The following is a 14299-nucleotide window of genomic DNA, read 5'->3' as shown; positions in this document are numbered from 1 at the left end:
AAGAGAAGAGGACTCTCCTCTTCTTTCATGCCATGAAACCAATGCCCCAAGCCCCTTCACATGAAGTCTTCTGTTATCTTACACGTACAAAAGAAACCACAAAAGCTCCTTTTATAGATGTGTAAGGAGATGGGGTGAAGATTGCCCTAAAGATAAGTTCTCTTTGCCGAAGATTGGCTAACTTTTAGATGCTACATTAGTATATTAGATGTTCAGCTTTATGGACACATTCTCAGGCTATAACTAAATTCATATGGTACTCGAAGATGAGGAGAAAACCTCCATCATCGATAAAAGGCTTTACTACTATAAAATCATACCCTTCGGTTTGAAAAATGCAAGAGCCAACTGCTAGTTCCTTATCAATAAAATCTTCGAAGATCAAATCGACCGTAATATAGAGGTATATATAAATAATATGTTCATCAAAAGGAGGTTGGCTAAGCATCATATGACTAACCTTAAAGAGCCAAAAGTAGGCACACCCATGTTAGACTTGTACATTATAGATTGCTAGGATTATTTCTAGACTTATAGATGTACTTTGATAGTACTTATCTCCTTTTGAGAGCCAAATCTATGAATGAGCTTCTTATATTATATCATGCACATCTTTTTCTATTATGTTATTGCAACATATCAATTATATGCAAATTGCGATGGAGATTTTACAATAGCTAAGTTAGTATGAGGAACTGTGTTGGCAGTTATTTAAGCCATATTTGTTATGTATTAGAGATAACTTGAATACTTATATAGCGCCAAAAAGCCTAAATAATACCTTCCAACAAGCCTGTTTGAATGAGTCCCTAGGTTGTTAAATCTAGTGTGTTGTTATGGGCTGCAAAGCATGGCCTGCCTATATTAAATGGGTGGGCAACCATTGCAGATAATAGAAAGGGAATGGCAATCAGAGCTGATGGATTTCAATACAAAGGTACCCATTCAAGTGCAGCCAACCACTAAATTTTTAAGAATCATCTATAGTGGTCTAAGCCAATCATACGTCAGTTTTTTCCTTGGTAAAAGTGTGTAATATGTGTTATTGCAAATGAAATGCGTATAGGAGAAGAGACATATGTCCTATATACAACCATCCAAAAGTGAACCAAAAAAGGAGGAAAGCATAGTTACAGAACCAAAAATAAAGTAAACCTATAGCACCAAAAAGCTCAATGAAAGGAAGCCCGTGAAGTATAACAAAACAATATCTATATACACTGAGGCCCAACAGTAGAAGATCTGAAAATATGTGAATCCATTCTGAAATATGTGAGATGGTGAGTATATAGATGTAAGCAGATGAAGGAGAGCCAGAGATAGAAGAATGCCCTGTAGATAAGTAATAAACAGTTGACAGCAGATGCATGCCATAATGCCCAAGGCCATAGAAGGATAAGTTATGAACCATGGTGCTGAAAAGTACAGCATCATTCTTGTACCATGTTGATGAGGCCAATGCAACCGTCTTATGGAATTCTGTAGAGGACAAATGTTGAGAGCCTTTGAAGAAGAAATTCCAACTTGATTCAGCTTTATAGTAATAGTAATTAGTGGATGATGCAGAATGTTGCGAAAGAACCGAAGAGAGTTATTGTAAGCCAGATGACTATAAGAAGTGATAAAGCCCAAGATCCAGTAGCTAAATATATAAAAGAATAATCCAATATTGCTTCATAGTTGAAATACTGAGTCCATTGCACAAGTCAGCTTGATGAAGAAAGCACCCAGGAAATTGGAAAGCTAGATAAAACAATAGTTTGCTATAGCAAAGAACACTGTTTAAAGAGATAACACTGATGCAGCCTATTGGGGGGTGACATATCACCCGTGCCGAAGATATGAACTAGTAGAGAAATCATGATGAAGTATGCAAAGTCATCACTATAGTACCGATCGGAGATATTTGAGTACAGTCTCAATGGTAGATATGTCATCTCAGAACTATTAAAAAGTCATGCTAAAGGAAGTCATTCAGTACATAATGAAGTAGTGGAGAATCTCACATCGGACCTCACTAATTCTCACTCTCTACCTAGCCCTTTCGAATGAAGCTTCCTAGTGAAAAACCCTACCATTCCTGCTTTAGCCACTGATCCTAACTTCGATCACCAACCCTAACTTTGACCGTCGATCTTAGCTTCAACCGCTAACCTAGACTTTGGCTGTCAATTAGCTTCAATCTTAGATCCTTAGCCACTGGCATCAGAGCAACACCCAGACATCGAACGCCGACCTAAGAAAAGTCCCGATCCGAGTGTCATCTTCAACCAAAGGATCCCTCGCCAATCCCCATCTCTAGCCGCAGGCTGCATTCCTTTCAAGCGTTGCTGACTACCATATTTGGAAACACCGACCCCCATACAATCCCATCAAGTCATGTCACTCCACGTTAGACCACGCCACTCCAATGGTTGGCTATGCACTGAGTGAGGTCACGTCAAATCATGCCACTCCTGAGAGCCACTGATTGCATGCCAGATAAGGTGACTTTCATCGCCAAAAATCAGACCAAATATCATGGAGTGGTACGGCTAGAGAATCCGAAATGGCCTCCCACTATTTTTCTCCTTTTGGCTCTAGCCCCTCTATAAATAGAGATAAAAAAGGGACTCTCTAGGTATGCAGACTCATGCCCTCTCTCACTCTTGCACTTCTCATCTGTTCCAGTTTTTTGACTTGGCCATCAGAGGGTCCCCATCGGATTCAATTTCGGTCTGAACTTGTTTTGCAGGTCTCACTACTCCCACTATTTTCAGGCAACTCCAGCCACTTCGATCAAGGTCAGGAATCTACCGCAACAGATTCGTCCTAGAAAGAGGGTAGTGCAGACCCATTTTTGAGAAAGAGCGAGAGGTTCACACCATAGCACCATGCAAAGGAGCATCCTCCCACTATTCCAATGCCACCAACTCCTGGTTGGTGGAGAATCTTGCTAATCAATAGGCTCAGGTGCCGCCTTTGGAGGCTCCGCCTCCACTTCTTTAGCTGGGAGTAGTGGTCAACATGGAGTAGTTCAACTTATTGGTCCGATGGATCCAGGATTTGACTACTATTATCCAAACAATGCAGCAGAATAATGCCACCCATAGGCCGCTCCACTGCCAAAACAACCTCAGATCCCTCTTCAAGGCCATGAGTTAGGAGGACAAACTCGACAAAGCTACCCCCGAAAGCCAGAGTGAAAGACAAGGCAATCCCCAAGTCCTTGCTCTAGACATGACTCGACCCCAGGCCGATCCCACTCATCTCATTCAAAAGCCTATACCATCCGAGATGTGAAAATTGACTGCAAACTTTGAGACATAAATCAGTGAATTGAATTATCCTTCACAACCAGACTTTGGCACAAGACGACGGCTATAACATCGATCTGTCGTTTAGTACCCAAATCATGTAGGAACCGCTCCCCAGCCATTTCAAAATACCACAGCTGGAGAGCTATGATGGGTTTACCAATCTCATAGATCACTTGGAAAGCTTCAAAGCCATGATGCTTTTCCACAGGACCATCGATGCTGCCCTATACCGAGCCTTCCCATCCACACTAAAGGTTGTAGCTCAGCATTACTACTTGAGCCCAAAGCCCAAGATGATCCACTCATTTGACTAGACGAGTCATCTATTCATGACTCATTTTGTTAGTAGTAGGAGGTAGCATAAAGGATCGGATTCACAGATTAATATCAAAGAGAAAGAAGAAGAATCACTCAGATCCTACCTTGGTCATTTCAATGCAGCCATACTGAAAGTTTATGATCTAGATTAGTCGGTCACCATAACTGCCCTAAAGGGCAGACTCTTGAAGAATGATCTTCGATATTCATTGGAGAAGACTTACCCCCATGACTTTATCGAGATGTTGGCTCGAACAAAGAAATATGCACGGGTGGATGAAGCTTTTGACAATGAGCCCCCAACGGGTATGAATGCTGAAGAAAGAAAAGAAGAAGAGATCAAGGAGGCCCTACCGAAGGAGGGCCACAGAAAGAATCGATAGCACTCTCGATCTCATCTAGATGTCGGAGGTTCCGAACCCCTCCATGAAATCGATGGCAGGAGAGTCCCTTCAGAGGGGGCAACATGCATCTCCACCAAGAAGATTCACAAACTACACTCCACTGAGTACTCTCCAAACTCAGGTGCTGATGGAGATAAGAGAGTAGCTCCCCAAGACAAGAAGGATGAAGGTAAGGCTCAACATATTTTGAATAAATATTACCTCTCCCATCGTGACCATGATCATAACATGGAGGAATGCATCCAACTCCAAGATGAGATTGAAGAGTTCATTTGATGCAGGAGCATGGATCAATTCATCAAGCATCGGTGTGAACAATGCAACGAATAGCAAAGGGAGCTCCAACAGCCAGAACAACAGTAGGAAGAGCCCTTCAGAGATCGACCCCCAACTGGAGTCATAAACACCATGACTAGGGGACATGTCGGTGGGACAAGAAAAGCTACCAAACCTTTCAAGAGATGAAGAATTGAAGAGCTCATTGTCTTCATTGAAGAAGATACACGAGGAGTTCAGTTTCCACATAATGATGTGGTAGTTGTATCCCTTAACATAGAAAACCATGATATACACCACATATTAGTTGATAATGAAAGTTAAACTGATGTATTGTTCTATAATGCTTTCTCCAAAATGGTCATACCTCCTGAGCATCTAAGGCAACTAGATTCTCCCCTCATAAGATTCACTAACGATGTGATATCTGTTGAAGGGGTTATTACCCTATCGGTAGTCGCTGGGCGAGCTCCCTGATGATCCATGGCTCAAGTTGATTCCCTTGTAGTTCAGATGCCATCAGCCTACAATGCCATCATCAGACACCCCAGACTTAATGCACTTCTAGATGTAGTGTCCACATATCATTTGAAGATGAAGTTTCCAACCAAGCATAGGGTTGGTGAGGTCCAGAGAGATCAAGCTCTAGTGCGGCAATGTTACACCATCGTACATCATGGCGTAAGGCCTTCTGAGATATATCTGGTCAACAGACTAGACACCCACGATGAACTGACTAAAGAATGAGGAGAACCGATGGAAGACCTCGAGACGATCCCACTAAATGAAGGGAATGAGGAGCATACTGTCCAAATCAAGTCAAATCTGGATCAGGTAACTAAAAAACATCTCATTTTATTTTTGTAAAAAAATATGGACATGTTTGTCTAGATCCCAGTTGATATGTCAGGCATCGATCAAGCGGTAATGACACATTGGCTGAGCGTCAAACCAACTAATTGGCCCATCAAACAAAAAAAGAAAAGCTTCACATCTGAGCAGCAAAAGGTGATAGCTGAAGAAGTAGACAAATTGGTCAATACTGACTTTATCCAAAAAGTGATTTATCCTAACCAGATTGCAAACATGATCCTTGTGAAAAAGATGAATGGCAAGTGATGAATTTGCATCAACTTCACTGACTTAAAAAAAGCATGCACGAAAGATAGCTACTCACTATCTCTAATCGATCAATTGGTGGATGCTACTTCAAGACACGAACTCCTTACCTTCATGGACATCTTCTTTCGATATAACCAAATCCAGATGGTACCAGAAGATGAGAAAAAATTGCCTTTATTACTGATCCAAATCTCTTTTGTTATAGGGTTATGCCTTTTAGCCTAAAGAATGCAGGTGCAACTTATCAACATATTGTGAACAAAATCTTCAAGAACTAGATCGAATGAAACATGAAAGTCTACGTGGATGATATACTTGTCAAAAGTAGAGCCTCACGAATCCATGTTGACGACCTCAAGGAAACCTTCGCCACACTTTGGAAGTATTGATGGAAGTTAAATTCGGTGAAATGTGCTTTTAGAGTCACTTCGGACAAGTTTTTGAGATTTATGGTGTCAAGCCGAGGAATAAAAGTTAATTCTAAAAAAATCTAGCCCATACAAGAGATGAACCCACCAAGGACTGTAAAAGAGGTTCAGCACCTCTCCAATTGAGTGGCGGCATTGAATCGATTCATCTCCAAATCGGTCAAGCATTGTCTTTCCCTTCTTCCAAGTCCTGAAGCAACCAAAAAATTTTTAATGGATCGAAGAATGCCAACATACATTTGAGGAGCTGAAAAACTATCTCAGCTCTGCACCACTCTTCAGCAAGTCAAAGCCAGATGAAGAACTCTATGTATACCTGGTGGTCTCTCTAGTTGCTGTACGTGTCGTACTAGTTTGGGAGCAAGACAAGGTTCAAAAGTCCATCTATTATATCAACAGAACTCTTCATAATGAAAAGACCAGATATATCAAGCTAGAGAACCTCATCTTCACCCTCGTCATTGTAGTCCGAAGGTTTTGGCCCTATTTTCAAGCACACTCTATTGTGATCTTGATAGATTAACCACTAAAGATGGCCTTACATCAGCCAGACATGTCTAGTTGACTGGCTAAGTAGACGATCGAGCTTGCAGAGTTTTAAGTGGAGTTTCAATCTCGACCCTCTATTAAAGCCTAGATCTTAGTAGATTTTGTCATGGAGTGCACCATCCCAGAGGACCAAGCAAAGCCCGAACCAATCCAAGAAAAGACCAAACCTATTAAGCAAGGCTCCTTCAGAGAATTAGATAGATTTTGGGTGGTGCACTTAGACAGATCGTCCAACTCTGTGGGATCAAGAGCAAGCCTGCTACTCCTTGGATCAGAAAGATTTGTCATAGAGTATGCCTTATGTGAAAGAATTATGCCCTACGAGCCAATCGCATATGGAATGCGATGGGATATTTTTTTATATTTTATCTTCCAAACTCATATACTTGATATTATTAATTAATAAAATAGATATTTTGATTTATTATATACTGCATCTTATTATTGTTTAAGATTATAATAAATCTCATAGGTCTGGACAATGATTTTAGGGTCGTGATAAGATCATACCAGTGAGATCTAAATCTTTGATAGTCATGATCTAAAATATTTTCAGTCATTGATTTATTGAGTTGAGGATCAATGATACCGGTAAGGCTGGTACATCCTATGTATGCTTAGTGGTGAGGGTGGTTGATCTCACAACCTCTTATGTGGCGACACTAATACAAAGATGTGGATACTCATTAGAAAATGTGTTCATTGAATTGACCTACGAAAGAATATCTGATAGAGTCTTATTCACATATCAGTTAATTATTCTCTAGTAGGAGTTGTGCAAGTGATTCTTTGATCTGAGATCACCGTGGTACCTTATGTATATAAATTCATATTTTGGTTCACTTCCTAACTTGGTTCTCTGATCCTTGTGTGGGGTGTTCTGAATATGATGAAGTATGCATGGAGATTGTGAGTGGTCAATAAAGGATCGATCATTTCTAATTAGAGGAGTGAACATCCTATGTGATCTCATAAGTTGATGATTCTGAAAATCTTTGGCCAAAACAGGATGATTATTAGAAAGAGATTTTTAAGGTATTATCAATTGAATCATCACCTTCTGATCGAGATATATTTAGATAAGCAATTAAGCTGGACATGATTCCATGCCCATAGCTCATCTAGGGTATTGTATAACTGAAGGATTGAATTACATGGTAACTTGCCATTGAAAGATATTTTTAATATTTTTATCAAATTTCATCTCTTCTGAATAGTCATAACACATTGTTAGATATCAATCTTGACTTGTAGACTCATAAAAATTAAAAAAATTTAATTCAAGAATTAAATAGGAAGAGCCCTAGTTAATTGGTGCAATTGGGCTGATCTAGTCTAATTGGATTAGGATTAGATCAAAAGTCTGAGTCCTGTGCTGGCTAGATTTGAAACTCAATGGATCACACATTTTAAAATTTGATCTTATTTTAATTTAATTAGAATTGAATATAAATTTTAGGGGTTAATTTGATATGCTAGCATATTATATTAACCTAAGTTTCCAATTAGGTTAAGTTCAAAGTGTTTGAGCTAAACCAAACCTGTTGTTTTTGACCTAATTGGATTAGGTCTAAATTAATTAGTTTCCTACCTAACTTGGAAGTGTTTCAAGAGAGGAAGGATTCCTCCATGCCATCAGGTTGTCCATGCCAAAAATAAATGCCGCCCATCCTTTTTTAGCGTTAAGGAACATGGAGAGTCCTTCTTTAAGTCTCTTATCTATCTCTTCTTATTCCACTGATTTTCTTAAATCATCACATGCCAATTTAATGTGGAGAATTATGGGGTGTAGAAGAGGAGGAGTCCTTCCATATGAAGGCTCTTCTATGTCATTTATTTCATCGAAGAATTAATTCTCCATGTGAGAATGTAGAGCGCTAAGAGTTGACGCCCCTTGGGACTCCTTGCCATCCCTTCATTCCCTATTTAAATGGAATGCCCCTCATGGGATAAAGATTGAGAAATTTTGAGGTCTAGGCATGTGATAAGAGAGGAAAAAACTAAAAAAAAATAAAAAAAAGATAAAAAAAATTGAGAAAAAAATATAAAAAGAAGAGAGGTGAGAAAAAAGGCAAGTATGGTGTGCTTGTCCTAGTATTTGATTTTTTCATATGTTGGAGTATTAAATCAAATTTTAGGTTGTAAGATTTTTGAAAAAAATTCTCTTAGCATGGTCCTAGTAGAAGAATCAAAGGCAAACGGATGTTGATGTGATCGTTCCTCAAGAAGGGAGTCGGTAGTGTTCTTGTCAAGAAAAGGTTGTGGTGCTGCACCGATTGAGAAGGACCTAGATCATCTTTCGTGTGGATCATGTTGGATTTTGGCCACACATCAGAAAGTAATTTTCAAAAATTTTAAAACAAGCAAATCAATAACTTTATCAAATAAAACTATCGAGCCAAATCCAAAACCCTAGAATCACTTTGCCGATCACGATCAAAGCAAATTCAAGCATGAAAAGAGATAAAAAATTATACTTTAACCAATATAAAAAAGTGGCATATTGATGTTCTCCACAAGATCCCAAGATAGAAGTTCTCCAATGGTGATCCACACAGAAGTTGGCCAAAGTCCTTCCCAACCGGTGCATTGCCGCAGCCTTGTCTTCTCAAGAACACTGCCGGCTTCAAACTTATGTCACGATCACACCAAAGTCCAGTTACTTTCGATCTCACCACAGAACGATACAAGAAGATACTCTTCAGATGTCACACAATCTAAAATTTGATTTTTAGCTCCAACACATGGAAAAACTAAATCTTAGGGCACTCAAGCAACACTTGATGAAAATCTCACCACCCTAGTAGAAAATTTTGCCACTCAAAATTCTCCCTTTTTTTCTTCAAAATTTTTTCAGATTTTTTCTTATATTTTCCACATCCCCTTCTTAGTCTCAGCCAAAAATCACCATAAGAAACCATCTAGGGCATCCCCTATAAATAAGGGACCAAGGGATGTCACATGAGACCATGGAGCGCCAACCTTTGGTGCTCCAACTTCCCATGCACCAAATAAATTCATCGAATGAATTTTTAGTGATTTAAATACTTAGAGTAGAAGGACTCTCAGTCTTCTATGTGCCATAAAAATCTAAATTAAATTTGGTAGGAGAACTGATCGGGAATTTAAGGTAACACATAATAGTTAAGAGCCTTCATTAAGAAAGACTCTCCACTTCTCATGCCAATTTAAGGTGGGCGGCATTTATTTTTTGCCATGACTTTTGATGGATATGGAGGACTCATTCTCCACTTAAATCTCTTTCAAGTTGGATAAGGATCTAATCCAAATTGACCCAATCCCATTAGGTCAAAGCCAACTGGTCTAGGTTAGCTCAAACAATTTGATCTAAACCAATTTGGAAATTTGGATTAATACAATGTGCTAACATATCAAATTAACCCATAAAATTTATATTAAACTCTAATTAGATCAGATCAAGGCTAAATTTCAAAGTATGTGATCCATTGGATTCTAAATCTAGCCAGCAGTAGATCCAAACTTTCGACATAACCCTAATCCGATAAGATTAGGTCACCCGAAGAGTTCCAAGCAACTTAGACTCTTTCAAATTGACTTCAGAATTAAACTCTTTTAATTCTAACAAATTTATAAGTCAAGATTGACATCTAGCAACATATCATGACTATTCGAAAGATTTAGAATTTTGATAAAAAATTATCAAAATATCCTTTAGTGGCAAGTTCTCGTGAAATTCAATCCTTCAGTCAAACAACATCCCAAATGAGCAGTGGGTATGAAAATATATCAAACCTAATCATTTATCATTATGTATCTCGATCAGAAGATGATATATTAGAAATTTTTTTTTAATTATCATCCTGTTTTGGTCAAAGACTTTCAAAATCATCATCCTATGAGATCACATAAGATGTTTGCTCTCCTTATTAGGAGTGACTGATCTCTTATTGATCACTCACAACCTCTATACACACTTCACCATATCCAGAACATCCCACACATGGATCAAAGAACCAAGCTAGGTAGTGAACCAAAACATAAATCTATGTACACAAGATACCATGATGACCTCAGGTTTAAGGATCACTTACACAACTCCCACTAGATAATCATCAGTTGATATATAAATAAGACTCCATCTGATATTTTCTCATAGGTCAATTCAGTGAACTCATTCTCTAATGAGTATTTATATCCTTGTATTAGTGTCACCACACAAGTGGTTGCGAGATCAACCACCCTCATTTCTGAGCATACATAGGACATGCCAGTCTTACCGGTATCATTGATCTCCAACTTAATATACCAACGACTAAGAATATTTTAGATCAGAGCTATCGAGAAATTAGATCTCACAGGCATGATCTCATCACGGCCCTAAAATCATTATCCAGACCTATGGGGTTCATTATAATCTTAAAATTAATAAGATGCAGCATATAATGAATCAAAAATATCTATTTTATTAATAATATAAATGTCAATTCATATGAGTTTGGAAGATAAAGTACAAAAATATCCTATTGCATCCCATTTGCGATTGGCTTGTAGGATATTATTCTTTCAATCTCTCACTTGCACTTAAAGCCACCCCCCTATACTTGATGCCCATGCTATCAAGATGACGGTCAAACTGCCTCATTGACAAGAACTTAGTGAATGAGTCTGTTATATTATTCTTGATGTCAACTCACTCCATGATCACATCGCATCTTTTGACAATCTTTCGAATGAGGTGGAACCGTCTTAGGATGTGCTTGGATTTATGGTGAGACCTTGGTTCTTTGGCTTGAGCAACTATCCTAGTATTATCACAATAAAGGAACACTGATTGTTCAATCTCTAGAATCACACCCAATTCTGTGATGAATTTTTTCATCCAGATGGTCTCTTGAGCAGCCTCACTTGCAGCAATATACTCAATCTTAATGTTCGAGTCAGTAACAGTTTGCTGTTTAGAACTTTTCTAACTTACTGCACCACCATACAAGGTGAACACATATTCAGATATGGATTTGCTATCATCCAAATCAGATTGAAAACTAAAATCGATATAACCTTTCAGTTTTAAATTAGATCCACTATATATCAGAAAAAATATCTCTAGTCTTTCTCAAGTACTTGAGTATGTTTTTCACAGCTTTTCAATGATCTTCCTCGGGATCAGCCTGAAATCTGCCTACAATGCTCAAAGCATAAGCCATATCAGGTCTGATACAGAACATAGCATACATTATCGATCCTACAGTCGAAGCATAATGAATAGAACTCATTCTATTTCTCTCTTCAGGTGTCTTAGGAGATATCTTCTTAGAGAGTTGTATGTCATGACCTATGGGTAAGTAACCTCTTTTACTTTCCTCCATGTTGAACCTCTTCAACATAAGGTCAATGTACCTAGACTGAGATAAGCCTAGCATCCTTTTTGATCTATCCATATAGATCTTAATACCAAATATATAGGATGCCTTACCCAAGTCTTTCATGAAAAACTTTTATGATAGCCAAGTCTTGACCGATTGCAACATCGAGATATTATTCTCAATGAGCAGTATGTCATCCATATACAAAATCAAGAAGATAATAGTACTCCCACTATTCTTCTTGTACACACAAGGTTCATCCACATTTTTGATGAAGCTAAATGATTTGACTATCTCATCAAAATAGATATTCCAGCTCCTTGATGCTTGCTTCAATCCATAAATAGATCTATTCAACTTGCATACCTTATTTACTCTCCCATTAGAGACAAATCCCTCTGACTGAGTCATATAGACTTCTTCCTCAAGGTTTTCATTGAGGAAGACAGTCTTGACATCCATCTATCAGATCTCATAGTCATGGTATGCTGCAATAGCAAGCATTATCCGAATAGACTGGAGCATGGCTACTGATGAAAAAAAATTTTCATAATCAATACCTTATTTTTGTCTGAAATATTTTGCCACCAGCTTGATCTTATAGGTCTCTATCTGGCCATCTGCTCCAATCTTCTTTTTGAAGATCTATTTGCAGCCTATTGGGGTCACACCCTCAGGTGCATCAACAAAAGTCCATACTTGGTTGGTATACATGGAGTCTATTTCGGATTTTATGACGTTGAGCCACTTGTCAGAGTCATTACTCATGATAGCTTTCGAATAGGTCATGAGATCATCATTCTCAATGATGTGGATTGTGTTGCCATTCTCAATGGCAAACCCATACCTGAGTGGTACACTACGCACTCTACTTGACCTTCAGAGAGAAGATATGTATAGTGGCTATACCTCAACAATGGGCACAACTGGTTGAGAACTATTTGGTAAATCTTGGATGGATTGTAGGTTTTGAACTTCCTCAAGTTCAACAGACCTCCCACTACCTCCTTCTTGGATAAACTCTTTCTCCAGAAAAATAGCATGCCTACCAACAAACACCTTTTGTTGAGTAGGATTATAGAAGTAATATCCTATACTCTCCTTGGGATAACCTACAAATCTGTATTTTTCTGATCTAGCATCCAGCTTATATCCATCAACATTTTTCACATAAGTCGGACAATCCCAAATCTTAAGATGCTTAAGATTGGATCTTTTTTCTTTTTATATTTCATATGGAGTGCTAGAAACAGATTTCAAAGGTATTTTATTTAAAGTATATACTGCAGCCTCGAGGGAATATCCCCAAAAGGATATTGGAAGATCCGTGAAACACATCATGAACCGCACCATATCTAATAAGGTGCGATTCCTCCTTTCCACAATTTCATTTAATTATGGAGCATAAGGAGGTGTCCATTGAGAGAGTATTCTATTTTGTTTCAAATAATCGAGAAACTCACTGGATAAATATTCTCCTCTTCGATCCGATCGAAGAGTTTTAATACTTTTACCAGTTTATTTTTCAATCATTCTTTAATACTCTTTAAATTTGTCAAAGGCTTCTGATTTATATTTTATTAAATATATATATCCAAATCTTGACCTATCATCAGTAAACATGATGAAGTAAGAGTATCCACCTCTGAATTGAGTCGATATTGGACCACATACATTAGTATGTACAAGGTCCAAATGTCACTCGCCCAATCTCCATATCCTGTAAATGGAGTCTTGATCATTTTTTTTATGAGACAAGATTCATAAATTCCATATGATTCATAATCATAAGGATCCAAAAAATTATCTTTATATAACTTATTAATTCTTGACTCATTTATATGGCCAAGTCGACAGTGCCAGAGGTATGTGACATTCACATCCTTTCTCTTTTTTTTTTCATATTATCAATATGAAGTACATTATCATTAAGTGAAAGAAATATAAGACCATTATTAATAAAAATACTTTCATAATATTTATTAAAAAAATAAATAGAATAACCATTATTCTTTATAATTATTTCAAAATCTTGTTCCAATAACAATAGTATAGAAATAATGTTTCTAACAATATTAGGAATGTAATAACAGGTCTTCAGTTCTAAAACTTTGCTCGAAGGCAACTTTAAAATTTTGGTTCCTATGGTTCTAGCTTGAATGGACTCTCCACTAGTACCGAACAGCTCAAAGTTATCTTTATTCAGATTTTTATTTTCTTATAGATCCTATAATGATTTGCAAAGATGTGAACCACAGACGGTATCCAATACTCAAGAATCTAAAAATGAAGTACTTAATGATAAATTAGTTTGTATCATATACAAACTTTTAGCAATGCTTGCCAATTTCACGATTGCAAGGTACTCTTTGCAATTTCTCTTCCAGTGGCCCTCCTTATCACAGTGATAACAAGTACCTTTGGTGGAGATCTTCTTCACCTTCTTCTTGGAGATGCCAGTCTTAGGATATAATTTTTTCTTGGAACCCTTTTTTGCCTTCTTCTTGTTGATCTTATCTATATGAAGAATCTGAGCTTTTTCATCTTTAAAATGGTTC

Source organism: Elaeis guineensis, chromosome 13, assembly GCF_000442705.2.
Source record: "Elaeis guineensis isolate ETL-2024a chromosome 13, EG11, whole genome shotgun sequence".
Lineage (NCBI taxonomy): Eukaryota > Viridiplantae > Streptophyta > Magnoliopsida > Arecales > Arecaceae > Elaeis > Elaeis guineensis.
The sequence above is the reverse complement of the archived record's forward strand: the minus strand, read 5'-3'. Positions refer to the sequence as shown.